At 39.9% G+C, this 7735-nt stretch overlaps 1 protein-coding gene across 1 annotated transcript in view; it reads left to right on the top strand.

Annotated features, from left to right (window-relative positions):
• The first annotated feature begins 4576 nt into the window (after positions 1-4576).
• The window catches only part of LOC138923604 (rho GTPase-activating protein 20-like), a 96053-nt gene continuing 92894 nt past the window's right edge, over positions 4577-7735 (top strand). Inside the window, exon 1 of the mRNA XM_070263310.1 lies at positions 4577-4850. The gene's annotated coding sequence lies outside the window, so the exon portion shown is untranslated. The remainder of the gene's footprint in view (positions 4851-7735) is intronic.

Below are 7735 nucleotides of genomic sequence, written 5' to 3'. Positions count from 1 at the left end.
GTAAGCGCCACAATTCTTATATTTTTTCATCAGACAGTGAATCTACAATATATACCATTTTCATCAGAGTGAATCTACAATATATACCATTTTGTCTTTTTCTTGATGCCACCTGCAATTACAAAAAAGTAAACAGTCTTAGAAACAGATTACTCTGTGCACTGTTTGCACAGATCTTTTGCTCCCTTGGTGACTGAAAAATGAGATAGGAAAGTGTGGTCATGTCAAGGCCCACAAAAGCTAGAGGAGACAACACCTGTGGAAAAGGCAGGAGTTCGTCTTGGAGAATGTACCTGTCAGGGCCATTTTGGTTGACAGTTACAAAATTCTTAATCTGAAGAGGAAAAATCCCTACTGTAGAAAAGGCTAAGTAATGTACAGTTTTAATCTGATCCCACCAATTTTGCATCCATTCTTGAGTCAGGTGTCAATTGTAAGATCCTCCTCCTCAACCCCTTGACTAAACACTCTTAGGCAGTCAAAATTAGGGAGTGTGTAATGCATATGATTAGGTGTGTATATCAGAAATTGATTGAAAAAGAAAGGAACCAAGAAAATCACAATTCTACCTTAGGCAAAGAAAGTCTCTCTTAGCTTGGTAATGCATGGGACCTCCCATCTGCCCTGTGTTGATGAACATTCTCCACAAGATCTTTTTGTGGAGCAAGAAAGACACAGAATAACTAAGTTCAATGGTGGTGCTGCTCATCAATTACTCAGGGAACTTGACATAGACCAAGGACCAGTGTTTATGGATGTGGTTGGTTCACAGGCATGGATTGAGCCGCTGTTGTACCATCTACTTGTTGGAAGAAGAAAGGGCAAGGAGAGGTACAAGAAAGAAATGAGAATAGAGCCCTTGGTACTCTAGGTGATGACATACTAAAGCAACACAAAATAACCAATCTACAAATGTGTAAATACTAAAATACATGCTATGAATCCATGACAGAGTCCTGTCCCTTTCTGTCTTTTTTGAAGCCCAACGGAATTGTCTTCCAAGACTGTCTCCAAGGATCCACATACGTTTCCACTTCATTCATCATGTGCTGATTAGGAATTTGCCCTTGATTATTCACAAACTATTATTACGGAACTGGATTCAATATCAGACATAACATTTAATTTTATGTATTCACTAATCTTTTGTTATAAAAATAATCAATTATTGAAGACTAGAAAATACTGAAATACACACATTTTAAAACAACCACTATCAATCATACATTTTCCTCACAATCTTCCTTTTCTATGCCATGTGTTTGTTTTACTTTGTGGTTGTCTATGACCGGCCAACTAACAGTGGACAGAGCATGATTAGGAGCCGCCCCTGCTGAGCACTAATGCTCTTTAAACCATCCATGCAAGAGAGTGGTGATTTGAATATCTATACTGGAGAAATTTGTATTCAAATCCTTTGCCTAATTTTGAATTGGGTTGTCTGTGTTTTTTGTTGTTGAGTTTTAAGGGTTCCATACATTTTCTGGATAATAATCCCTTATTAAGTATATGACTTGCAAATATTTTCTCACATTTTGTGGATTTCCTTTTAATCTGTTGATAGTGTCTTTGATGCACATTTTACAAAAACATCGTGAATCCAGTTTGCAAATATATTTTGTTGTCTGCGCATTTGGTGTCACCTCTAAGAAATCATTATAAAATGCAGTGTTGTGAAGTCCTTAGAAAAATGCCTGTTACAGAGTCGGTGCTAATGATTGTTCAATTAATAAATCCAGAAGTAAATTGGAAATTTAACCATGTTTCTTCTAGTGGCAGAAGCTGGAAGGCTGTCAGGAAGGAAGGAGGAAACTCAGATTTTAATACACACACTTTTGTACATTTTGAGTTTTCTATGAGAGCATTATTCTTATTGCTATTACTGTACAAAACAAATCAACAAGGATAAAATTTTTAAATTTCCCCAAAATATTGGCATAAAAACACCACTTAATTTTGCTCATGGACACAAGATAGGAATTCAGACAAGACATAGTGGGGATGGCTTCTTTTTACTCTATGATGTTGGGACCTCAGCAGAGAAGACCCCCTGGCTGGGCCTGACTGGAAAACTAGGGGTTGGAATCCAGGGGAGGTGACTTCACTCCCATGTGTGTAGTTGATGCTGAATTTGGCTAGAGGACCTACGTGAGACCTCCCCAAGTGACCTGGGCTTCCTTGCAGCAGGGCAGTCCTAGGGCATTCAGATGAGGGTTCCACAGGGGAGTGACCTGAGTGACCAGACAGAGTCTCATGGTCATTTCAAACAAAACTTTAAGCATGACACAATGTCATTTCCAAGATATTGGTCAGTGACAAGGAGCACTAGAGTCAGCTCTGGGTAGAGGGAGGTACCTAGACCCCAGGTTTCAATGGGAGGAATGTCAGGTGGTAACGCAGCCCTCTCCCTGTGGCATCAGTAGAGAGCTTGTGGGTGCTGGATTTCCACTCTCCACCCAGCAGTGAAGGGGTGGGTGCTCCTCCACATACCCACAGAGGTAGACACAGAGCAGGCCAAGAGCAGAGTGGGGACCTTTATCACTACCATGTGGTAATGAGCTGGCCTGCCCTCCTGGAGTCAGTGTAGGCATATTTGCATCAATAAGGAGACACTCCTACCTCTCCCATCCAGGGAGTATCTGTGGAGGCTTGGTGGGAAGTCTGCACTCCTACCCCCTCCCAGCAGGGAAAAGATCTCCACCTGCAATGGGGAGTCTGAACATTTCCCCACACCTGGAAGGAATGAAGTGTTGCTCACCTCTTCTCCCCTGCTGGAGTGATGTAACAGAAAGCCAGCTAAGACAAAAAGTTTAAATACTACCCAAAGTCTCATAATACAATCCCCAAAATGTTCAGCTTTCAATTGAAAATAATTCTTCATACTAAGAATCAGGAAAACATCACACAGTGAAGAAAGACAAACAATAGATGCCAACACAGACATGACAAAAATGTTAGAATTACCTATCTGACAATGATTAAAAGCAACTATTAGCAAAATAAATTAACACATATGAATAAACTTGAAATAAATGGAATAATTGAAAGTCTCAGCAAGGAGATGCAAAATATGTGAAGCAAAACTGATATCAGTGAAAAGAGAAGTAGATCCACAAATACACCTTATGACTTCAATAAAGCCTTCTTAACATCTGATAAAAAAACTCAACAGAAAGTCAGCAAGAATATAAGAGAACTCAACGTGATGAACTGATAAGATCCAAGCAACATTCATAGACACTAAATCCAACAACATAGAAGACACATTAATTTAAAATGCACAAAAATATATAGACCGATATCCCTCACAATTATAGACATAAAATTCCCTAATATATTATCAAATTATATTTTGCAATATATAAAATGAATTATATAGCATGTCCAACGGTGTATTAATGCAGGGATGCATGCATAGCTCAATATGAAAAATCAATCAACGTAATTAACCATATGAAAAGATTAAAGAAGAAAAATCACATGATCACATCAATCAATATATAAAACAATTTGACAAAATTTAACACATGATTAAAAAAAATCTCAGTATGTTAGGCATAAAGAACAGCCTCACCCTGATAAAATTGATCCACAAAAACCTACAGCTATCAGTATCCCTAAGAAGGAAATATTTAACACTTTCCTGCTATCACTGAGAACAAGGCAAGGAGGCCCATCCTCACTGCTCTTATTTAATATCATACTGGAAGTTCCAGTGAGTGCAATGAGACAAGGAAAGAAAAGGCATACATATAGAAAAGGAAGAAATGCAACCATGCCTTTTTTGCAAAGGACATGACTGTTTCCATAGAAATTTCCACGGAATCTACAAATGAAAATATCTATCAGTAATAAGTGGCTTCACCAAATTTGGAGGCCACAAAATTAGTATACAAAAATCATTTGTATTTCAGTATACTAGCAATGACAGCATTGGCAGAAATTTAAAGTATATAATCAGTTACTATTCTTCAAAGATGAAAAACTTAAGTGTAATTCTAAGAAATACACAAAAAATCTGTAGAAGTCTTGTACAGATCTTGGATTCTGAGAACTTTCAAATGCAGATGAAATTAATCAAAAAAAGTCGATCTAAATAAATGGAGAGATGCAGTACATTCGTGAGTCGCAAAATTTAGTATTGTAAAGAAGTCAATTTTCTTTTAAATTGATATATGTATTTAATATAATTCCCATCAAAATCTCAACAAGACATTTTGTAGATACAGAAAAAATTATGCCAAAATGTGTATGGAAAAGCTAAGGAGCACGCATAGCTAAAACACTTAAATAAGAGAATAAAGTGGGAGAAATAAGGCCACAAGCTTGTACAAGTCAAAGTTAGAGCGTTCAGAGCTGAATGGTTTTGGTAGAAGGATAGACGCAGATCAAGAGCACACGGTAGGCGTGGTTGGCGGCATTTTGGATGTCCATCACGCAGCCCTGCACAGCCCTCCTGCATTACTCACCGCGACCAGAGAGGGCGCTAAAGGAACTGGCCCTGAGGTGAGAAGCGGATTCCCCCGCCAGCCGGAAGTCCGCGGTGGGCGTGTCGGGGGCGTGGTCGGCGCTTGGAGGCAGGGCCGCAGCGGCCAGCCCCTCCCCCAGGGCCCTCAGAGCCGGCGGCGGCGGCGGCAGTTGGGCGTCAGCGGACTTGGCAGCGGGGACGTTGGCGGCAGCGGCCCCTCAGAGCCTGGACCCTGGTGAGGGCGCCGACCCCGGTCGTGTGTGGCAGGTGACAGTCGCGGGCGCTGAGCAGGGACCAGACTCCGCTCGCGCTCCTCGTCCTGAACGCGCTGACTGACTGGAAGGTGTCGCCGCCCCGCGTGCCCCCCGAGGAGGATGTGCAGGTTTGTCCTCAGGGACCGAGTGCTCCAGGCCCGGCCGAGGGGGCACAGGGCGGGGCTCAGGGCGTCCGAGTGGCTCCTGAGCCCGGAGTCAGTGGGTTTGGCTCATTTAACTTGAGGCTTTGGGAAGCACGAGGGTAAAAATGGGCGAATTGTGCAGGATTTCAACTCTAAACAGCCTCGTCATTTAGGTCTTTTGGGTAATATTGAAATTTCAAAAACTGCAGAAAGTAGTTTGTCAACGGCTTTATCATCGATTGATGTGATAGCGATCACGGAAAATCTCTGTTTTGCAGTTGCATTTCCTGTCGTTGTCATTTGGGGCAGTTTTGAGAGAAAACTACAAACCATAGATGTGGTGGTTGAGAGGGTGGAACTGAAGGGCGGATGTCACTGACGTGAGAAGCTGGAGCAGGCGGATCAACGGTCAGAGAGCGGACCCGAGGGTCCCAGGGCCTGAGAGAGGGGGCTGGGCGTTCATGTTCAATGGGAACAGGGTTTGTATGAGATGGGGAATGTTCTGGAAAAGGGTAGTGGTCATGGCTGCACAGCATTGCGGATGGACTTAATGCCGCTGCGTGCAAACTTAAAGACGGTCGGAACGGTAAATTTTGGGTTATACATATTTTACCATAATGAAAACAGATGATTAGGAGTGGAGAGCCGTGCTTTTTGTGCCAGCTTGTCCTCAAAATGCTCCTTCCCGCTTTCCTGCGATCATTTGGGGCAGAGATCTCCTTTCTAGATCCATTATGCCTCCCAGGAAGTTTATCGTGGACATTTAAAGTGTAATTTCTTTTAAGTCTTAATAAGTTTGCAAAGAAATTGGCTATCTGGGATGAAAAGCCATAGGGAGTTAGGATTGGGGGAGAAAGGATTCCATCTTTCTTTCTTTCATATGGTAGTTCAAGTATTAGTTTTTGAGGCATCTCCATCCTGTTTTCCAAAGTGGCTACAACAGTTAACATGCCACCAGCAGTATATGAGGTTCTCCTTTCTCCACGTCCTAAAACACACTTGCTATTTCTTGTCTGTTTGAATAGCCATTCTGCTTGGGTGTGAGGGGGTATCTCACTGTAGCTTTGATTTGCATTTCCCTAATCGTTAGTGATGAACATCTTTTCAAGTGCCTGTTGTTCATCTTATATCTTCTTTGGAAAAATGTCTGTTCAGATCTTCTGCCCATTATTTAATTGGGTTTTACTGTTGATGTTGAGTTGTATGAATTCTTTATGTATTTTGGATACTAATCCAAATATTAATGCAAACATCTTCTCCTAACTTAGTTTGTCTTTGCATTTTGTTGATGGTTTCCTTTGCTATGCAGAAGGTTTTTAGTTTGATGTAGTCCCATGTGTTTATTTTTCCTTTTGTTACTCTTGCCTAAGGGTGCATGATATTCAAAAAGATACTAAAGCTGACATTTAAGAGTATATTGCTTGTGTTTTCTTCTAGGACTTTTATGATTTCAGATCTTACATTCAAGTCTTTAATCCATTTTGAGTTAATTTTTGTGTATGTTGTAAGATAATGGTCTACTTTCATTCTTTTCCATGTGACTGTCCAATTTTCACAGCACCATTTTTTGAAGACTTTCCTTTCTCTCTTGTACGTTCTTGGTTCCTTTGTCGAAAATTAGCTGCCCATGGATGCGTGGTTTATTTCTGGGCTCTCAATTCTGTTCCATTGATCTGAGTGTCTGTTTTTCTGCCACTACCAAGCTGTTTTGATTACTGTAGCTTTGTAGTCTATTTTGAATTCAGGAAGTGTGATACCTCCAGCTTTGTTCTTTTCTCTCAGGATTCCTTTGGCTATTCAGAGTTTTGTGTTGTTCCGTATAAATTTTAGGATTCATCATTGTATTTCCATGAAAAATGTTGTTGAGATTCTCATTCACAGTGCATTGATTCTGCAGATTGCTTTATGTAATAAAGACATTTGAACTATGTTTATTCTTCCAGTACATGTACGTGGAATAGCTTTACATTTCTTTGTGTCTTCTTCAATTTCTTTCAATAGTGTCATATTTTTCAGTGTATGGGTCTTTGACCTCCTTGGTTAAATTTATTCGTAGGTATTTTATTCACTTTTTTGAGACTGTAAATGGATTTTTATTTTTGATTTCTCTCTCTGCTAGTTCCTTGTTAGCGTATAGAAATATAACTGATTTTCATATGTTGATTTTGTACCCTGAAACTTTACTGTATTCATTAATTATTTCTAGTAGTTTTTGGTTAATTCTTTAGGGTTTTCTACATAGAAAATCATGCCATCCAAAAATAGTGACAGTTTAACTTCTTCCTTTCCAATTCAGATCCTTTTTATTTCTTTTTATTGCCTAAATTCTCTGGCTAGGACTTCTAATAGTATGTGGAATATAATGGTGAGAGTGTACATCCTTGTCTCGTTCCTGTCTTTAGAGGAATAGCTTTCACTTTTTCACCATTGAGTGTGATGTTTGCTGAGGGTTTGTGCTATATAGCCTTTTTTACATTCAGGTACTTTCCTTCTATTCCTACTTTATTGAGAGTCATTATCATAATTGGATATTGGATCTTGACAAGTGCTTTCTCTGCATCTATTGAGATGTTCATGAGTTTTTTATTCTTCATTTTGTTAATGTGGTGTCTCACATTGATTGTTTTGTGGATGATGTTGAACCATCCCTGCATCCCTGGAATAAATCCCAATTCATCATGGTGTACGATTCTTTTAATGTATTGTTGTATTTGATTTGCTAATATTTTGTTAGGGATTTTTGCGTCTGTGTTCATCAGCAATATCAGTCTGTAACTTTCCTTTTTCGCATTGTCCTTATCTGGCTTTAGTTTTAGGGTAATGTTGGCCTCATAAACTGAGTTAGGGAGTGTCCCATCCTCTTCAACTTT

Source organism: Equus caballus, chromosome 3, assembly GCF_041296265.1.
Source record: "Equus caballus isolate H_3958 breed thoroughbred chromosome 3, TB-T2T, whole genome shotgun sequence".
Classification (NCBI taxonomy): domain Eukaryota; kingdom Metazoa; phylum Chordata; class Mammalia; order Perissodactyla; family Equidae; genus Equus; species Equus caballus.
The sequence above is the reverse complement of the archived record's forward strand: the minus strand, read 5'-3'. Positions and strand labels throughout refer to the sequence as shown.